This window comes from Anabrus simplex, chromosome 6 (genome assembly GCF_040414725.1).
Source record: "Anabrus simplex isolate iqAnaSimp1 chromosome 6, ASM4041472v1, whole genome shotgun sequence".
NCBI classification, from domain to species: domain Eukaryota; kingdom Metazoa; phylum Arthropoda; class Insecta; order Orthoptera; family Tettigoniidae; genus Anabrus; species Anabrus simplex.
This window is the reverse complement of record NC_090270.1, coordinates 28,470,943-28,493,086: the sequence shown is the minus strand read 5'-3', so window position 1 is coordinate 28,493,086 and position 22,144 is coordinate 28,470,943. Positions and strand designations below refer to the sequence as shown.

Sequence of the window (22,144 nt, the reverse complement as noted above, 5' to 3'; positions counted from 1 at the left end):
TTGGGTGAATATTAGTACTGTACAGTTTTATGGTAAAGAATACGGTTTATTTTGAATTTCTGTATGGTTTTTGCTGCCATTAAACAACATCTATTGTAAAGATAAATTCAAATAATCCATAGTTTTTCTAAAGAAAAGTGCTGAATGTACAAGGTTTCACAATATAGGCAAATTAATCGGGTTGATTTCCCTCTCAAGTAGTGTTTACACTTCATCTTCCCAGGAATACACCTTAAGCTAACTCTGTTATGCTATACCTACGTCGTTATTAATTTATATGGAGAGGCACCAATTTTTCTTCATATCCCTGTATACTGTCTACATTTCTTTTAATTCCAATGGATCCTTGCTAAAATGTTATTCCTGTGTACTTACATGCGATATTTTCGAGTTTTCTTTAGTCTAACTTGAGGAGTATCTACCTCTTTCCTTAAAGGGTAATTAGGCGCGTTTTCTTTAATGTTCAATATGCATTGTTTCTCTGTATGTCTTTCAGTTAGTCCCGTTTTCCTTTAAGGGATCGGGGTTAGGGTGAGTTGAATCTAGATGGTATGTTCTTTACGGCCGGATGCCCTTCCTGATGCCAACTTCAACTGAGCTAACGAAGAGTAAATAAATAATATGAATATAAATGGTGTAAGAAGGTGCAAGGAATCGCCTGTGGCCTATGGATAGGGACTGGAAGTGATGATCAGGACAGCCGACGGTGGGGTTGGAACCCAGCGTCTCCCGCATACAGAGGGGCCGCTCCTCTTGGTGTTGAGTGTGCATTGGTAAGTGTATGTTGCGGAAAGTTCTTGGAAATTGGCCCTGCAGGATTCCTTGTCCGAAATCCGTGTATGCACCTGATTGCTTTCTTTTGCCGTAGGAAAACCATCCTGAGCCTCCGTTATTTTTCCTTGCTGCAGATACGAATGAAAGGAGCATAGCAAACACACATTTGAGACCTATTTTTTTATTTTCCGCAATAAAATATCAGTCTGGGCAGTTGTTGTGTACGAACGTTCCAGTTGAGTTTTGAGTCTAAATGAGCTCCTAACATCTGTTGCAGTCCTCCCTAGTTGTATTGCTTACATGAAGCAAACATTCTTCAGTTTTGTTGCTATTTTAGACCAATTTATCCCCGTTTAAACATGGCAACTACTCTGAAACCTTTCCGCGTTTTGATTAACTATATTTAGTAATTCTTCATCCGCTGTTATGAGAATAATATAATGCACACTTGTGTGATAAGTTGCCAGAAAAGTAATTAATATATACAAGGAAAAAGAATGGCCCGATTGCTCTCGTTACGTGGAGTAACTCCGAGTGTTGACTGCCAACTGACTTCTGTTTGTGAGGAAACATTTAGTTAGTGATAGTTGAAGACCCTGAACTCCATAGTGCTTAAGTTTAGAATTAGTATCTCATGTGATTGTGTATCATAAGGAGAGGAGATGGTAATACACTTTGTTCTGTATTCACGGAGGAACCCTGCTAATAATAAGAGGAAAGAGGACATTCAACAAATGAACATGTAGAACTGTTAATAAAGTTCTTTAATGAGACCAAGGATTACTAGATGTTAGAACACACACATCGACCAAAGATACATCGACCTTTACTGTAGCCATCCACCGTGCACTTGGCCTCGCACGCAGCGGTGTTCACGCTGTCGGATGGCGTCAGGTCGCACGTATCCCGGCGCACTCGCAGCGCCCTCGGCTCTGAAACAAGACAAGAGAAACTTGTGTTGACAACCTGCTCACCAGTTGAAGAAGACGAGCTACGTGACCAGTGTGAACATCAGGAGTGGACGGTCGTAATTTTACCATGGAGTCTGACGTCGTGGTGATAGTGAATTTTGTTCTAAGACAAGTCATGACTGAAATTTGCAACCTGTCATAACCAAATTTGATCCCCCTGTGGGTGGGGGCCGTAGAATAATACCCACGGTATCCCCTGCCTGTCGTAAGAGGCTACTAAAAGGGGCCTCAGGGGCTCTGAACTTTGGAGTGTGGGTTGACGACCACGGGGCCCTCAGCTGAGTCCTGGCATTGCTTCCACTTACTTGTGTCAGGCTCCTCCCTTTCATCTATCCTGTCCGACCTCCCTTGGTCAACTCTTGTTCTTTTCAGACCCCGAAGGTCTTTCGTTTCCATGCCCTTCGTGGCCCTTGTCTTCCTTTGGCCGATACCTTCATTTTTCGAAGTGTCGGACCCCTTTCATTTTTTCTCTCTGATTAGTGTTATATAGAGGATGGTTGTCTAGTTGTGCTTCCTCTTAAAACAATAATCACCACCACCACCACCACCACCACCACCACCACCACCACCACCACCACCACCACCACCACCACCACCACCACCACCACCACCACCACCTCAGTCTACTGTTGTGTTAAGAATCATGTTTTAAAATGCCTTATATTTTATTCGCTTTAGGTAAAAACCCAAACAGTCAGCTACAAATACATTTGGAACAAACGAAATGCAAGAAATATATGTGCCCTTGCAATATATACACATATGAGCTATCCATTGAAGTGTACTTGGATTGCGAGAGTTTAAATGTTTGTAGGTTCATAGATTACTCTCTCTCTTTCTCCCCCCCCCCCTCTCTCTCTTTCTCCCCTACCCCCTCTTTCTCTCTCTTTGAGCACTCTAACTGCTGGCGGTAAAGTTTTGCCAGTACGGTAATGTAGCACTACAATGTCTTATGGACGTGGCATTCTAGTTGGAGAACCAATGGGAGTGTGGAGGGTATGGTTGTAGGCTACATCAGCGTATTGTTTTCCCCGCTGTATTTTTGTAATGTTCCAGTCTTCTTTGATATGTAGTTGGGTTCGTTGCTTGATACTGTACCTGTACCAGGCCTCGACAGAGTACTGAGTATAAAATCCTGCTTCACAAATATATCGTCGGATGGAAAACAAACCCGGGCATCGAAGTCCCATCCTCTCTACTTTCATTCAGCACAACGGCTACGCTCGAGAGCATACAGGTAAATGGTCCTCTTCGTTAAAATAAAGTGGGCATGTAATTTAAATATCTTGAAAGTAGGACACTATAGTATGAGGAATACGCTATTCTACTAAATGATAAGAATGGATGTTTTCCAAATTGAAAAGCACAGTTTTAATCACTGACAAAATCATTTGTGAAAATTTTACACACACGAGAAATGTCACATAATATCCTGCGTAATGGGGTGCAGTGGGATGAAGTCAGGTGACACAGGAAATATTAGATTTGGAAATGAAGTCTGAAACAAAGTTGATAAATATTGTAAAATTTCAATGAACTACAGAGCAAATGAAACATAGTGTCTCTTACTATCCTTGGTTGAACAAAAACTAAAAATCTTTCTGAGGTAAAGATATGCACACTCAGATAATGTTAATGGTCAATGTGCAATTAAGCCTATGTTTACAATAACATTCATGTAAGAAATGTCTTATGGAATCCAGGATCAAGGGTAGGCCTATTGTAAGCTATTTACAATCTGGTTTCAGCATCATATTTAATACTTAAATTACGTTCCCTTCCTGAAAGTTATCTTGGAACCACCCTATTCAATTAGAAATTAAATGAAATAGAGTGTATCTCACTGGCCTTGATTGACAACATTAAAAATCTTACTGCAGTAAAGATATGCACACTCTGATATGTCAAATGTTGCTAATGAAAGTAGTTAATGTACATTAAGCCTGTATTTACAATAACATTCATGTAAGGAATATCTTATTGAATCCCTTCCTGAAAATTACCTTGGAACCACCCTATTCAATTAGAAATTAAATGAAACATAGTGTCTCTTACTAGCCTTGGATAACAAAAGCTAAAAATCTTACTGCAGTAAAGATATGCACAATGCACACTCAGATAAATCAAATGTTGCTAATGAAACTGGCTAAGGTACAATGAAGACTATATTTACAATAACATTCATGCAAGGAATATCTTATTGAATCTAGGATCAAAGGTAAGCCTATTTTAAGCTATTTACAATCTGGTTACAGCATCATATTTAATACTAAAATTATGCTCCCTTCTTGAAAGTTATCGTGGAACCACCCTATTCAATTAGAAATTAAATGAAACATAGTGTCTCTTACTAGCTTTGAATGACAAAAACTAAACGTATTACTGCAGTAAAGATATACACACTCATAGAAATCACAAGTTGCTAATGAAACTGGTTAATGTACAAGTAATTACAAGTAATATACATATAATTAAATAGGATATGAATGTATTTCCTCTAAATCCTCAGCACTGGAGTTGTGATTTATCCAACTCGTGTATTGCAGCCCAACATTGCTGAATGAAGTGAAGAACGTTGAGGTTATATACACATTTTTGTAAATGAATACTTACTTACACTTCCGCACACAACAGTATGAATGTAAGGAACTGTTGCACAACACCAACATATTCACATAAACACAAAATCTCCGTTATATCCTTCCATAATCCACAATAAACTAGCAATAACACCACAAGAACACATGTAATAAACGGCTTCACTCTGACTCTACCATTCCTAGGACTGGCGTTGTCACGTGACTTTATCGGGCCATGGCCTGTCTGTCTCGCCGGCCTCGTATAATACACTGAACTTTAATGTATGTGTAATGCCTCTAAATGACTTCATCAGTTCGATATTCATTCCTGAATCTTATTCTGGGATTCCCAAACCAAAATCTTATTTGTTTTCGTGCTTCATAAATGTAAAGTAATGTAAGTGCTTGCGTGTGATCATTTAATGCTCTGTTTGAGATTTTGCATTTTCCAAATTAACGAGCGATTCATAGTTGATGTGGCTGCCACTTGTTGACTTCGCACGGAAACAAAGCTGATCTTTACATGATATATTTAAACTTGGCAACATCTATCGAAACTTCAAGTAAAATCTAAATCTGGTTAAAGTATATGTGAGTATTTATTCGTAACGTCGACTTACAAAATTCATTACAGATAGAACATGGAATTTCATCGCCGTACTGCGAATCTACGTTGGGCATTTTAAATCGCTATGTACAGTTTAAAGTGACAAGAACTATTTTATCTGAGTGTAAAGAAGACGTGGAAAAATCCTGAATGGTACGGACAGAGTCTTGAAGAAGGATTACAGGACGAAATTAAGAAAGTCCAAAACAAAAGTAATGGAGTGCAGTGGGATGAAGTCAGGTGACGCAGGAAATATTAGATTTGGAAATGAAGTCTGAAACAAAGCTGATAAATGTTGCCATTAATGATTTCACGGCCCGTACTTATAGACATGATGCTGTATAGACTTTTGGGCTTATGCTGTGTCAAGAAAATAAGGTGAAATTCTTAACGTTTCGCAGAAACCTGTGCTCTGCGTCCTCAGAAGAAATCTCGACTGACCACGAGAAGGCTTCTTAAACAATGATAAACATTGTAGAACAACTAATGATGGCAGAAGTAAGGAGGACATAAAATGCAGACTAGCTCAAGAAGGAAGGCCTTCCTTTCAAGAAAAGAAATTTGCTCACTTCGAATTGTTATAGGAACTAGAAAGACGTTTTGGAGACTTTCGTATGGAGTGTGGCATTATGTAGGTGGTGGTGGTGATTATTGTTTTAAGAGGAAGTACAACTAGGCAACCATCCTCTATATAATACTAATCAGAGGGAAAAATGGAAGAGATCCGACACTTCGAAAAATGAAGAAGTAAAACATGGACGATAACTAGCTCAATAAGAAGGAGAATAGAATCTAAATGTGGTGTTGCAGAAGAATGCTGAAAGTGAGATGGGTAGATCGAACCATAAATGAAGTGATAGGTGAGAGGAGATCGCTGTGGCTAAATTTGACGAGAAGAAGACATAGAATGATAGGACACCCAGACTTGTTCAGGTGCTTGTTGAAGGAAGTGTAGGCGGTAAGGAATGTACCAAGCAGATTAGATTAGATGCAGGATGTAGGCTCAGTAACGGCGATGGCGATTGCAAATTAGAAGTGGGGTGGGGGCGAGTGCCCTTCCCCCCAATCGCTGCTACTGGATGTAGTAGAAATGAAAACATAGCACAGCTGCATCAAACCAGTCTATGGACTGATGACTCAAACGATAACAACAAGCTGAAAGTTATTTTTATGAAAACTTTTCATATTCTTAGCGCTGGAGCAACGATAATTTTGTAGAGATACGATGGAGCGATGAATGTGGCTAAGAAACATGGGAAAACTGATTTAAACGTGGAGTATAGGCGTACATACGGAGAGATATACACACTCCAGATGATGCGAATTCTGTTCTTACTGCTAAGGTTTGGTAATGTTTCAATTAGTCAGCCCAGACCTACGTATAAAAAGATGGCTGTTGACTTTGGCACTCTTCACAAATGAATGAAAAATCTCATACCAGGAATATCGCACAAGACAGACAACACTGCTACTTACGTAAAACATTCTTGTACCATAATACAGTATGAATGAAGTTTGGGTGTTCAGCGTTGGTAAACACCACATATGATAGCTATCAAGTGTTGGGATGTTTGAATAAATAACCCACGAGACCACAATCAAACTATCAATGTCAGAAATGATTAAGAAATAAACTAGTAGTCAGCACGATGCGATAGTGAGACTTTAGACTGACTAACGTTGCTAAATTTCTCCATTTATTTACTACAAATATGAACCACCTGTGGAGTTTTTCCTCTAATTTTTCTGGCTCTGAATATGTACTAAATCTGTTGGGCTTTGTTCTTTGCGAGCCTTAATTTTCATGATTCCGAGTCAGGGATTAGCCTTTCGTTACTCGGCTGACTCAGGTAAGGGTTTCACAACTCGAAATGATAAAATAAGTTTTGTGATCACATTGACTTAATCATCTTTTATATTCATGGATGTGTGAGAACTTTTGGGACGATGTCTAATAGGAAACCGAAACATTGAAACTAAACATCATCATCATCATCATCCTTTCACATATTAGTCCTATAGGAATGTTACGGTGTATATAAAAGATTTGCATTTTTACCCCATCTCTTCCTGGGGCGTCCCAGGGGCAGTAGTTTATGACTGCTTTGGCAATCCTGCTTCTGTCCATCCTATTTAGGTGTTAGCAAATTTCTCTGGTATTCATAGATGTATTCCAATATAGGTGTGCATTTAAGATCATTCAGCACTTCTGTATTCTTTTGTGTTCCACTTAGTGACTCCTGCTGTTCGCCGCATGTATTTCATTTCAGCTGCAACTAGTTCTGCCATTGTAATGTGTTCAATGTGTTGATTGTCTGAGTGAAGTATCTGAATAGGTGAGACATTCTGTGACCATAAATTTTGAAAGTGATTTGACCAAGTGTTGCAGGAGTTGTGTTGATTCTGAGCGTGTCTTTAGTTTCCCTATTTTAGTTTTTCAAAATTTGGAAGTCTGTGGTTGAAGTCTGGTTATGTCATATTCTAAATGGGATACCAATTCTTCCCAGTTCCTCATATGGTATTTGCGCACTTCTCTCTTTGCAATTGCTCGCTTTCTGTGGTATTATATTTTATCGCCATCTTTCTGTAATATGCATTCCATAACCTCTCCTACCCAAATCTCAAGCTCACCTGCCCGTGGTGCAGTAACCTGCTTTTACAGACGAGGCTCTGGGGACCGAGTCGTGGCGGTATAACCATTCCATCTCGGTACTGAGAAAATGCAGTACCATGGAGCGGGTTCAGAAGCTGAAAGTGGTGGTGATTATTGTTTTAAGAGGAAGTACAACTAGGCAACCATCCTCTATATAACACTAATCAGAGGGAAAAAGAGAAGGGATCCGACACTTCGAAAAATGAAGATATCGGTCAAAGAAAGACAAGGGCCACGAAGGGCGTGAAAATGAAAGACTCCCTAGCCCTCGCAAACCTAATAGCGTCGGGGTCGGAAAAGAACAAGAGTTGACCAAGGGAGGTCGGAGAGGATAGATGAAAGTGAGGAGCCTGGCACAAGTAAGTGGAAGCAATGCCAGGACTCAGCTAAGGGCCCCGTGGTCGCCAACCCACGCTCCAAAGTTCAGAGCCCTTGGGGTCCCTTTCAGTCGCCTCTTATGACAGGCAGGGGATACCGTGGGTGTTATTCTACCGCCTCCACCCACAGGGGGTCAGAAGCTGAAAGGTGACGAACCCATCACTGAACTTACCTTCTAGTAGGGGGCACATTTCCTTGATTTCAAGCCTAACAAAGATACAATTGCAGAATGAAACTAAACATTCAGTATTTTATTTATAAAAAACGAATCAGTTATTTGAATTATATAGGCTATGGAAAATGAAGAATGTTATTTCTGACTCTCAAATATATCTGAAAGCACGCCTCCTTAGCTCGACAGTCATATTGCCTCGAGTTCGATTTCGGCCGGGCTGGAGATTTTAATCACGTTTGGCCAGCTCGGGGACTGGATATTTGTGACGTTCACACGACCAACAACCTCAGAAACACGCAATAGTGAATTCATTCTTCCATGTAGAGTTGGTATCAGGAAGGGCATCCTGCCGTCAGATAGGGCTTTATCAACATTTGTGCTTTCCCAGATGAATGGAAAAAGGTCATTAAGAAAGTATGTCTGAAACTTGACCCGCATGAACTGTTAACAAGAATTATAATCATTCTTTAGTGTTAGACCTGTAACCATTGAGTATTTCAACACTTATATCAAAACAATAGACTTTGTTTTCCATTTTCCTTATTTGTACGATGATAATAAAATGATCAAGCAAAATATTTTTGAATAAATAAGTTGGTCTGGAGGGAAAAATAATAGATTGATGGTGAGAAATGTATTAGGAACATTAGAAACGAACAATCTATAAGATAAGCCACAAAAATTAATATTTTCACTTATGTTTTCAGAAAATTTGTTAACTATATTCATTGAGAAACACTATCTGTAGGTTAAATTCAATTGTTTGATTTTTCAAATACTTGTTTTCATAGTAGTTTTAATTTAATGGGTTAATGCGCTGTTTTAATTTGCCAAGTTAATTATTTCGGTGGTGGGGTGAGTTTGAATCCCCGTAATCTCCCGCGTGAGGACGGCCCTGGGAAAAGGTACTGTAGGGAGTGTTTCTCTGAAATGTTCAGGACGACACAGCCGGGAAGCCCCAAGGGCTCTGAACTTTGTAGCGTGGGTTGGCGACCACGGGGCCCTTAGCTGAGTCCTGACATTGCTTCCACTTACTTGTGCCAGGCTCCTCCTTTCATCTATCCCATCCGACCTCCCTTGGCCAACTCGTGTTCTTTTCCGACCCCGACGCTATTAGGTTTGCGAGGGCTAGGGAGTCTTTAATTTTCACGCCCTTCGTGGCTCTTATCTTTCTTTGGCCGATACCTTCATTTTTCGAAGCGTCGGATCCTTTCTGTTCTCTCTGATTAGTGTTAATAGAGGATGGTTGCCTAGTTGCACTTCCTCTTAAAACAATAATCACCACCACTACCACACCCGGGCAAGAACGCTTTCTACATCTGAAGACCAAACACTTGATTGGCTTCTCCGTAAACATCACTGGAATATTATAAGCAACATTCAAGCTCAAACATGCCATTAACATCGTGCATTTTTTAAAATTAATATATGTAACTTACTGTGTGTATTTGTTCATTTATTTATTTATTTATTTATTTATTTATTAAGGCAGACCGTTTTGAAAAATGCATTGTTTCAAAATATATATGTGTGAAAAGGTCTACGATTTGGGAACTGTCATGCCGGATCTTAAGTTATTAATAAGTAACGACGCCTCCTGTTTTTGTTTCTGTTTTTTGTGTTTCCTATGCAGTTCGATGGTTCAGCTACGACATTACCAACTGTTTCCTGTCAGAACACTTACCACTACTGGTTTATGCTCAGTTCGCTCTGCCTAAGGGGTTAGACTCTTTTGTGTATTTGCATATTAATGGATCACCATTGACTTACGCAGTAAAATATATCTGAATTGTATTATGGGGAGTGATATATATATAACAAGCCAATGACTGTGGCTTTTCATCCCCCTGTGGGTGGGGGCGGTGAAATAACACCCACTGTATCCCCTGTCTGTCATAAGAGGTGACTAAAAGGTGACACAGGGCTCTTAACATCGGAGCCCCAGGGACTCTGAACTTTGGAGCGTGGGTTGGCGACCACGGGGCCCTCAGCTGACTCCTGGCATTGCTTCCACTTACTTGTACCAGGCTCCTTTCATCTATCCTATCCGACCTCTCTTGGTCAGCTCTTGTTCTTTTCCGACCCCGACGGTATTACGTATGGAGGCCTAGGGAGTCTTTCATTTTTACGCCCTTCGTGGCCCTTGTTTTCCTTTGGCCGATATCTTCATTTTTCGAAGTGTCGGATCCCTTCCCTTTTTCCCTCCGATTACTGTTATATAAAGGATGGTTGCCTAGTTGTACTTCCTCTTAAAACAATAATCACCACCACCACCACCTCTTAACTTCGGAGCGTGGGCTGCGACCACGGGACCCTAAGCTGAGTCCTGGAATTGCTTCCACTTGTGCCAGGCTCCTCGCTTTCATCTATCCTATCCGACTTCTCTTGGTCATCTCTTGTTCATTTCCGGCACCGACGGTATTAGGTGTCGAGGCCTAGGGGTTCTTTCATTTTCACGCCCTTCGTGGCTCTTATCTTTCTTTGGCCGATACCTTCATTTTTCGAAGCGTCGGATCCTTTCTGTTCTCTCTGATTAGTGTTAATAGAGGATGGTTGCCCAGTTGTACTTCCGCTTGAAACAACCACCACCACCAGCACCGCAACCACCATCAGTGGCTCTTCAGGTGGTAGTGATGGTGGTGGTGGCAACAGGAAGTACAACTAGGAACCAGCCTCTTCAGATGGGATACGGACGATTTGTAAGATTTTGCTATGAAAATAAATACACTGGGTGGTTATAATTAAACTGTCTGTATGTGGAGAACAAGCGGTTGTAGGAACATAACATTGCCTAGGAGATGCGGAAGAGGCAAGTCCAATGAAGCATTGGTTAATTCCGGTGGCTTGGGGGCTGGGGTTGCCCCAGGGGCTCTGAACTATGGAGCGTGGGTTGGCGACCACGGGGCCCTCAGCTGAGTCCTGGCATTGTTTCCACTTACTTGTGCCAGGCTCCTCACTTTCATCTATCCTATCCGACCTCCCTTGGTCAACTCTTGTTCTTTTCTGACCCCGACGCTATTAGGTTTGCGAGGGCTAGGGAGTCTTTCATTTTCATGCCCTTCGCGGCCCTTGACTTCCTTTGGCCGATACCTTCATTTTTCGAAGTGTCGGACCCCTTCCATTTTTCCCTCTGATTAGTGTTATATAGAGGATGGTTGCCTAGTTGTACTTCCTCTTAAAACAATAATCACCACCACCACCACCTGGGGGCTGGGTGTATATGCCGTCTTCACACGAAGGGCCTCACCCTCAGGGACCCGCAGGTCGCCTTTACAGCGTCAACTGCACCAGACCTCTTGGGAGGCCACACGTATTATTATTATTATTATTATTATTATTATTATTATTATTATTATTATTATTATTATTATTATTATTATTATTATTATTTACGATCAGGCCTGCTAAGTTCCACGTGCCTATTTCAATTCAATTCTTCATATTTTTCTCTTCCGTTCCTTCCAATATTCTTTCATCCTTTCACTATGCTGTTTCCTTCTGCCCTTGGATCACTTCGCATCAGATTTCTTGTTCAACCTTGGAATCCTTCCACCCTTCCTTTCTAAAAATCTCTCTGACCATTATTATTATTATTATTATTATTATTATTATTATTATTATTATTATTATTATTATTATTAATGTTTGTGGGTTACTGTAGTCACGTCCTAGTTCGTGAACCATGGGCAACGGCTGAGTGGCCTAGTAAGTGGTCCTGAGAGTCGGGATACCAGTTACTATGGAATGGGAGTGGGCATCTCGGACATATTCTGAGTCCTGGCCCTCCTTGTGCTCAGGCGGCTAGGACTATACAATTCACCGGTGGTCCATAACCCGTTAAGGGAGAGATCCTCACTTGGACTATGTGCAAGTAGGGCAGCATCCTGCTTCATGAATTTACCGAGCTCAGAACATTTTAAGCAAGCCTCGGACCTATGGGAGTAATGGAGTCCCACTCCCATTTGACAGGTGAGGGACTCCTTGGAAACAACTTGGCGAACGAAATGGAATTCGATGGGGAGCTATCAATATTAATGGGGCTTATGGAAGAAAGAAAGTAGAACTGGCTGAGTCAGCAAAGAGTATGCATCTGGATGTGCTAGGAGTAAGTGAAATTCGGGTAAGGGGAGATAACGAGGAAGATATAGGAGATTATAAAGTGTACTTGACGGATGTTAGAAAGGGAAGGGCAGAGTCTGGGGTAGGGCTCTTTATCAGGAATACCATTGCACGGAACATAGTTTCTGTTAGGCACGCAAATGAGCGAACGATGCGGGTAGATTTGGCAGTTGGAGGAATTAGGACTAGAATTGTGTCCGTGTATTCACCATGTGAGGGTGAGAATGAGGATGAAGTTGGCAAGTTTTATGAAGCATTGAGTGACATCGTGGTCAGGGTCAACAGCAAGGATAGAATAGTGCTAATGGGGGATTTCAATGCGAGAGTTGGGAATAGAACTGAAGGATACGAAAGGGTGATTGGTAAATGTGGGGAAGATATGGAAGCTAATGGGAATGGGAAGCGTTTGCTGGACTTCTGTGCTAGTATGGGTTTAGCTGTTACGAATACATTCTTCAAGCATAAGGCTATTCACCGCTACACATGGGAGGCTAGGGGTACCAGATCCATAATAGACTATATCTTGACAGACTTCGAATTCAGGAAATCTGTTAGGAATATACGAGTTTTCCGCGGATTTTTCGATGATACAGACCACTATCTGATCTGTAGTGAACTAAGTATCTCTAGGCCTAGGGTAGAGAAAGTGAAATCTGTCTGCAAACGAATAAGGGTAGAAAATCTCCAGGACGAGAAAATTAGACGGAAGTACATGGATATGATTAGTGAGAAGTTTCGAACAGTAGACAGTAAGCAGGTTCAGGATATAGAAAGTGAATGGGTGGCATACAGGGATGCTGTAGTAGAAACAGCAAGGGAATGCCTAGGAACAACTGTGTGTAAAGATGGGAAAAGGCGAACATTTTGGTGGAATGATGAAGTGAGAGCAGCTTGTAAACGTAAAAAGAAGGCTTATCAAAAATGGCTCCAAACAAGGGCCGAGGCGGACAGGGAGTTGTACGTAGATGAAAGAAACAGAGCGAAACAAATAGTTGTTGAATCCAAAAAGAAGTCCTGGGAAGATTTTGGTAACAACTTGAAAAGGCTAGGTCAAGCAGCAGGGAAACCTTTCTGGACAGTAATAAAGAATCTTAGGAAGGGAGGGAAAAAGGAAATGAACAGTGTTTTGAGTAATTCAGGTGAACTCATAATAGATCCCAGGAAATCACTGGAGAGGTGGAGGGAATATTTTGAACATCTTTGCAATGTAAACGGAAATCATCCTGGTGGTGTTGTGAACAGCCAAGCAAATGGGGAGGAGGAAAATGATGTTGGTGAAATTATGCTTGAGGAAGTGGAAAGGATGGTAAATAAACTCCATTGTCATAAGGCAGCAGGAATAGATGAAATGAGACTTGAAATGGTGAAGTATAGTGGGAAAGCAGGGATGATATGGCTTCATAGAGAGTAGTAAAATTAGCATGGAGTGTTGGTAAGGTACCTTCAGATTGGGCAAAAGCAGTAATTGCACCTATCTATAAGCAACGGAACAGGAAGGAATGCAACAACTATCGAGGTATCTCATTGATTAGTATACCTGGCAAAGTATTCACTGGCATCTTGGAAGGGAGGGTGCGATCAATCGTTGAGAGGAAACTGGATGAAAACCAGTGTGGTTTCAGACCACATAGAGGCTGTCAGGATCAGATTTTCAGTATGCGCCAGGTAACTGAAAAATGCTACGAGAGGAATAGGCAGTTGTGTTTATGTTTTGTAGATCTAGAGAAAGCTTATGACAGGGTACCGAGGGAAAAGATGTTCGCCATACTGGGGGACTATGGAATTAAAGGCAGATTATTAAAAGCAATCGAAGGCATTTATGTTGACAATTGGGCTTCAGTGAGAATTGATGGTAGAATGAGTTCTTGGTTCAGGTTACTTACAGGGGTTAGACAAGGCTGTAATCTTTCACCTTTGCTGTTCGTAGTTTACATGGATCATCTGCTGAAAGGTATAAAATGGCAGGGAGGGATTCAATTAGGCGGAAATGTAGTAAGCAGTCTGGCCTATGCTGACGATTTGGTCCTAATGGCAGATTGTGCCGAAAGCCTACAGTCTAATATCTGGGAACTAGAAAATAGGTGCAATGAGTATGGTATGAAAATTAGCCTCTCGAAGACTAAATTGATGTCATTAGGTAAGAAATTCAACAGAGTTGAATGTCAGGTGGGTGATACAAAGTTAGAACAGGTCGATAATTTCAAGTATTTAGGTTGTGTGTTCTCCCAGGATGGTAATATAGTAAGTGAGATTGAATCAAGGTGTCGTAAAGCTAATGCAGTGAGCTCGCAGCTGCGATCAACAGTATTCTGCAAGAAGGAAGGGAGCTCCCAGACGAAACTATCTTTACATCGGTCTGTTTTCAGACCAACTTTGCTTTACGGGAGCGAAAGCTGGGTGGACTCAGGATATCTTATTCATAAGTTAGAAGTAACAGACATGAAAGTAACAAGAATGATTGCTGGTACAAACAGGTGGGAACAATGGCAGGAGGGTACTCGGAATGAGGAGATAAAGGCTAATTTAGGAATGAACTCGATGGATGAAGCTGTACGCATAAACCGGCTTCGGTGGTGGGGTCATGTGAGGCGAATGGAGGAGGATAGGTTACCTAGGAGAATAATGGACTCTGCTATGGAGAGTAAGAAAAGTAGAGGTAGACCAAGACGACGATGGTTAGACTCGGTTTCTAACGATTTAAAGATAAGAGGTATAGAACTAAATGAGGCCACAACACTAATTGCAAATCGAGGATTGTGGCGACGTTTAGTAAATTCACAGAGGCTTGCAGACTGAACGCTGAAAGGCATAACAGTCTATAATGATAATGTATGTATGTATGTATGTTATTATTATTATTATTATTATTATTATTATTATTATTATTATTATTATTATTATTATTATTATTATTATTATTGTATGTATGTTGGGTATTTGGCCCGAAGGCTGGTTTGATCCTCTGCAGCTCCGCCAACAGCTGTCATAAATAGCCTAGGCGTCACTGAAGAGGGGTACTAGGGAAATGAGGAGTGAGGTAGTTTACCGTTGCTTTCCTCACCTAGCCACCCACTGCTATTACATATCAGTCTGCCAAGCCCACTGAAATGCATGCACGAACTGGCCCTATGAGCTATATTTTCACACCATTCATAACAGGCACTGGCTGCATAAGGAATGGTATTACTAGCATCACTCATACCTCAGTCACTTTCATATTGTCAAAGCCAAGGATTAGACTGAGACAAGTCAATGAAAGTAACAAATTTGATATAGCCCATACCAGAAGACATAGTACACTGTAAACACTACATCTCGCCAGCAAAGGCATATTATTATTATTATTATTATTATTATTATTATTATTATTATTATTATTATTATTATTATTATTATTCAGACTAAAAAATTGTTCTCAAAATCGTGTCCATCACTGTCCAAGGCAGTCCGAAAGCGTAGGAGAGCTTGCATTTCATGGGTATGCCTGCTACCTGTGTTCAGGTCAGAACATAAACCCTGCCTTTCGGGAACGGCGAACGAAGCTAATCTTGTGGACATTTTTCCTATCGCTATGACACGAAAAAAATAAATAGATAAGGAACATTTGTATAACATCCCTATAGTTACGGTGATCCGTTTTATCAAAGAAAACCTAAATTTAGACATTAGAAACCCGGACAAAACAGAGCACTTACATTACAAAGCATTATGTACTTTTTACATATCCACAAACGCTAGAGGAAGATTCAATTGATTGCACGCCATGACCATTTTAATAATCTACAGAATGTGAACTGCTGGCTTCAAAAGGAGAAGCACCTTATGAGTACATTTCTTTCAAGAGTTCGTGGTTACTTAACATGAAATTATTTACCGTACAACTGAGATTCTGAAAATGAGTCTTGACAGCGGGAATTGGATTGAGGAGATTCCTTGCATTTGTGCCAATGCAGAGCTCACTAACACCTCCATATTTTCACGCTCACTGTTCCCATTTTGAAGTGCATAAAGTAAAATAAACCACTTTAAAACCACATATTTGCTCCCCCTGTGGGTGGGGGCGGTAGAATAACACCCACGGTATCCCCTGCCTGTCGTAAGAGACGACTAAAAGGGGCCTCAGGAGCTCTGAACTTTGGAGCGTGGGTTGGCGACCATGGGGCCCTCAGCTGAGTGCCCCAGGGGCTCTGAACTATGGAGCGTGGGTTGGCGACCACGGGGCCCTCAGCTGAGTCATGGCATTTCTTCCACTTACTTGTGCCAGGCTCCTCACTTTCATCTATCCTATCCGACCTCCCTTGGTCAACTCTTGTTCTTTTCCGACCCCGACGCTATTAGGTTTGCGAGGGCTAGGGAGTCTTTCATTTTCACGCCCTTCGTGGCCCTTTTCTTCCTTTGGCCGATACCTTCATTTTTCGAAGTGTCGGACCCCTTCCATTTTTCTCTCTGATTAGTGTTATATAGAGGATGGTTGCCTAGTTGTACTTCCTCTTAAAACAATAATCACCACCACCACCACCTCAGCTGAGTCCCCCCTGTGGGTGGGGGCGGTAGAATAACACCCACGGTATCCCCTGCCTGTCGTAAGAGGCGACTGAAAGGGACCCCAGGGGCTCTGAACTATGGAGCGTGGGTTGGCGACCACGGGGCCCTCAGCTGAGTCCTGGCATTTCTTCCACTTACTTGTGCCAGGCTCCTCATTTTCATCTATCCTATCCGACCTCCCTTGTCAACTCTTGTTCCTTTCCGAACCCGACGCTATTAGGTTTGCGAGGGCTAGGGAGTCTTTCATTTTCATGCCCTTCGTGGCCCTTTTCTTCCTTTGGCCGATATCTTCATTTTTCGAAGTGTCGGACCCCTTCCATTTTTTCTCTCTGATTAGTGTTATATAGAGGATGGTTGCCTAGTTGTACTTCCTCTTAAAACAATAATCACCACCACCACCACCTCAGCTGAGTCCTCGCATTGCTTCCACTTACTTGTGCCTGGCTCCTCACTTTTATCTATCCTATCCCACCTCCCTTGGTCAACTCTTGTTCTTTTCAGACCCCGACGGTATTACGTATGGAGACCTAGGGAGTCTTTCATTTTCATGCCCTTCGTGGCCCTTGTCTTCCTTTCGCCGATACCTTCATTTTTCGAAGTGTCGGACCCCTTCCATTTTTTCTCTCTGATTAGTGTTATATAGAGGATCCTCTTAAAACAATAATCACCACTACCACCACATATTTGCTTATGTTTTCCGATTCCTCGAGTTACACAATAGTAGTCCTACAACAAAGAGAAGTTGAGCCAACACAGCAATTAAAAATAAAATTACATTAACAAATACGTTGATTTATTTCTATTCGAAAATACGGAACATCCGGCGGGACATGTGACGGAAACAACATTCGGCGGTTACAGCCGTTAGAATTCTCCATATTCGATCCCTTATTGCGTCTATTTTCCTTCCGTAAGGCGCGGTCACCCGTTTATTAATCACATACCGATATATGAACGTTTTTATGAAATATGCCCGAATTCGCATTAGAACAGTATATTTTTTTAATGTACAGCCTCATTCTAATGTTGCTGTCAGATCTCGTCGAGGCGAATCACACCGCGCCATGTCATGTAGTCTAACATAACGTAATCAGCTAATCGCCGTTGGCGATACATGAATAGCGTCACATAAGGGATTTCGTCGAAGAGTGGTGGTGGTGGTGATTATTGTTTTAAGAGGAAGTACAACTAGACAACCATCCTCTATATAACTAATCAGAGGGAAAAATGGAAGGAATCCGACACTTCGAAAATGAAGGTATCGGTCAAAGAAAGACAAGGGCCACGAAGGGCGTGAAAATGAAAGACTCCCGTCGGGGTCTGAAAAGAACAAGAGTTGCCCAAGGGAGGTCAGATAGGACAGATGAAAGTGAGGAGCCTGGCACAAGTAAGTGGAAGAAATACCAGGACTCAGCTAAGGGCCCCGTGGTCGCCAACCCACGCTCCAAAGTTCAGAGCCCCTGGGACTTCTTTTTAGGCGCCTCTTACGACAGGCAGAGGATACCGTGGGTGTTATTCTACCGCCCCCACGCACAGGGGAAAATTTCGTCGAAGACACCGATCCCATATTTGAATGACGTTGTATATTGGAAAAAGAGATTCCTGTTAACCCTTGAACCTATGTGACCGGTAGAGTTATTGAGTTGTCTGAGTAGTTTATTGAACTCGCAATCAGTTGAACGACCTTATTAAAAGGCAGCTCTTTCTTTCAAAGTTCGGAATTTGAACATGTCTGTCTGCAAGTAGCGCTATTAACTGTTTAAACTGACAGCGAAGGGCTGGGAGACGCAGCTCACCTGCACCGGGTGCGTGCCTAAAAAGGTGGTGCACTACAAGCCTTTGGTCTCACACCGTAGTTAGCCACTTTGAGTCCCCTTGGTCAACTCTTCTCCTTTTCGGCCCTTATGGTATTAGAGCATTTGAGTACTAGGGAGCCTTTAATTTTCATACCCTTCGTAGCCTTTGGCTTTGTTTGCCCGAAGCCTTCATATTTCGAAGAGTCGGACCCCCTCAATTGTTCCCCCTGTTATTTCTGTTAATAGAGGATGGATGCCCAGTTGTACTTCCTCTTAAAACAATAATCACCACCACCATCGTGCGAATACAAGCTCACAGCTAAGCGATCCTAACCGCACGGTCAACTCGCTCCAACGAGAAAATGATACCGAGATGCTTATTACTTCGAGAAGTAAGCGCTTACTCACCTTCCCCGAGGGGCGATCCATGGAGCAGACTTCCCGCTGACAGCAGCAGCAACACGAGAAACAAGGCGGGCATGTTGACACTGAATGATGGACTGCGCACTTTTGTCATGCTATTTATAAGGGCGAGAGCCAAGGCTGTCCACTGTGCGCTTCTTCCGTCCGGCAATTGGATAATTTGCCGGCAGCAATTGCAATTTAGGTTGGTTTATTGTGCATTTTAAAATTAACAACTTGAAAATATTAAAAGTAACAAACCGTTTTCGTGAAAATAGCATGTCTAGAATATATTTGTGTTAACACTGTAACGATGTTGGAACTGTCAATTTACACCAATTTTGCTTAAGGTCGGATAACTTTGCATAATTAGCACCCATGTTGTCAATACCTTCTCCGTATGAAGTTTTCGGTACACCTTCTACCCGTATACCCAAAGTACAATTTTCCACCTTTTATGTTTCGTGCGTTTTAGGCTACATGAAATAATAACAATACCCCATATATTCTTCTTCTTTTTTTTTACATTCTTCATAAATGTCCAAATATCTTCGAAAATATTGCCTCAATCAAGAAAGTGATAGAACAAATATGGCAGTAAATCTGGTTTCCAATCTTGTATATCTGATGCATTTTTAGGCCTCAGGGGCTTTGAACTTTGGAGCGGGGTTGGCGACCACGAAGCCCTCAGCTGAGTCCTGGGATTGCTTCCACTTACTTGTGCCAGGCTCCTCACTTTCATCTATCCTGTAGGACCTCTTTTGGTCAACTTTTGTTCTTTTCCGACCCCGACGGTACGGTATTACGTATGGAGGCCTAGGGAGTCTTTCATTTTCACGCCCTTAGTGGCCCTTCTCTTCCTTTGGCCGATACCTTCATTTTTCTAAGTGTTGGACCCCTTCTATTTTTTCTCTCTGATTAGTGTTATATAGAGGATGGTTGCCTAGTTGTACTTCCTCTTAAAACAATAATCACCACCACCACCTGATGCATTTTTACCGAACGAATAATTCTAAGTCTAGAAAGAGTGAACACTCTGGTGAGGGAAGATGGTAAGGACCATGTGGCGAACCTGAAAGATGACTGGCGAATAATAATAATAATAATAATAATAATAATAATAATAATAATAATAATAATAATAATAATAATAATAATAATAATAATAATAATAATAATAATAATAATAATAATTGTTACGGAGATATCCGTGGTAGGTAGAGGTGAAAGAAGGTGCGGGTGTGAATGGGTTTCAAGCTACGAATTTAACGTGCAATGTAAAATTAATTTAAAATTTAACTAGGTTATATTTTCTTTTCAAAAACAAGAGATAACAATCATAATAGGTACAGAGTAGCAAAAATGTAGGTACAATATTACTGGATTCGGGCTCAGTGCCCTTACTTCATAACTCTTGGGCAATCAGCCCCGCCTTACTCCAAAAAAAATTTTAGCCAAGGGGCAGAAAGCCCCATTCATGCCCAGGAGCACTGGCTCCAAACATTACACATAAAGCCTGCACGAGGCATACAGAAACAAATTTCAAAGAGCGATCCGCTCTCAAAATTTAAGCCTATCACAAGGCCACACCAAACTCTACCTTCAAGCTGTCCTCTAAGGACGTATTCACAGGGGTAAAATACCCAACCTACTGAGGTCTATTACATGAAAAGAAGGTTGATTACATGACCTCTAAAATAACAATTTGAGAGGAGGCGATCTTGCACTCCTAATACACTTTGTTTTTAAAACCTAATCTGGCTCTGGGCCACTAACGCAAGGGCTAATCCCATACTACAGAGGTGACTTAGAGAAGAACACTTTACATTACATAAACGAAGAATAGTTTGAGAAAATAAGTTCACCTCAAAACAAATGTGAGTGGGAGCTCGAGAGGGTTAGCACTCTCTATTCCAATATGTAGCTTTACAAGAAAAAGATGAAAAGAGTAATTACATTTTTAGGAGAAGGTTACATGATGGAAATGCTTCGAACCCGCCGCGAGTGTTAAACTGCCGACCTAGCAAGAAAAGAAGTTATTAATAGGCCATTACCTGGTGTTGAACGGCTGAAGAAGAAAGAGGCGCTTCCCGCCTCCTGCTATGTACTTAATACACTGAAAGATGGAACAGAAGTGGCCCGGAGACCCCAAAATCAGCAGTTTAAATACTCTCGCGGAAGTTTCTAGGCGTTAGGGGAATGAAAACACCCGCCCACAATGTTTTTATTGGATAGGACCCCGCAACAGATACAAGTTGGGGGAAGATACACCAGATTGGTCAGAAATTACTAAAAGAAATTCGGGATTGGATAAATCTAAAACAAGGGGAAAAAGAGGGGTATACAACCAACTTAAACAATAACAGAAAGAAATTTAGCAAAGAACAAACATTTGAAATAAAAATTTCTTCAACAAAATAGTTCTTTGACTCCGCACTAGGTTGCACTATTGTTGATCTTCAGTAGTGTCCTCTAGAAGAGAAAGTTCACACTTCTTACTTCAAGCGAAACAAAAACACATCAAAGTGACACAGTTCAAAAACTCAAAATTTTCCACGTGGTGACATCTTCTGAGAAAGTAGAGAATTAATAGAATAGATAAAGTTCAACCTTCCTCCAGAAGAGGAGTTTCAACTGGCGCAACTTTTAAATAAACGGTGTAGAGGTGTACCGCCCGGTACAGACCTCCCCCCCCCAAAAGTTCCTCCAGGGGTGACACATGAAATCAGTTTGAAACAAAGTCCAAGTAATGATGTTGATACAAAGATAGATAGCAGAAGCATTTACAAGATTTCTTAATTCAGTTTCAAAATGTTGTTGTTGCAGGTGAATGAAAGTCTTTATGTTTGTAGAATTTGAATTTCTGAAGATAAACTTTTAATACTTAAAGGTGAAGAAAAATTTTGCAATGTCCACCAAATATTGTTGTTGAATTCCCAAGTGTAGTTATTGCTTATGGTGACTGTCCATGTAGTTGATGTAGATTGAGTCGGATGGCCAGACCGGCCGTTGCAGCTTGCGTCCAACGGAGGCCGCTCGGACCCCTCAAGTACCCTGAGATACCGCTCGCCCGCACTATGAGGGGAGCAGAGGTGTTGAAGTACGCCGCGCCCGCGGTGAACAGATACAGGCTGCGGGCATGTAG

The 22,144-nt window shown here is 41.5% G+C and overlaps 1 long non-coding RNA gene across 1 annotated transcript; it reads right to left on the bottom strand.

Annotated features, from left to right (window-relative positions):
* Positions 1-1,520: 1,520 nt before the first annotated feature.
* LOC136875430 (uncharacterized) lies at positions 1,521-19,112 on the bottom strand. The gene is made up of 2 exons (XR_010860427.1): positions 19,006-19,112; positions 1,521-1,706 (listed from the first exon to the last, which is right to left on the bottom strand). It is a non-coding gene; the product is annotated as an uncharacterized lncRNA (long non-coding RNA).
* Positions 19,113-22,144: the final 3,032 nt, after the last annotated feature.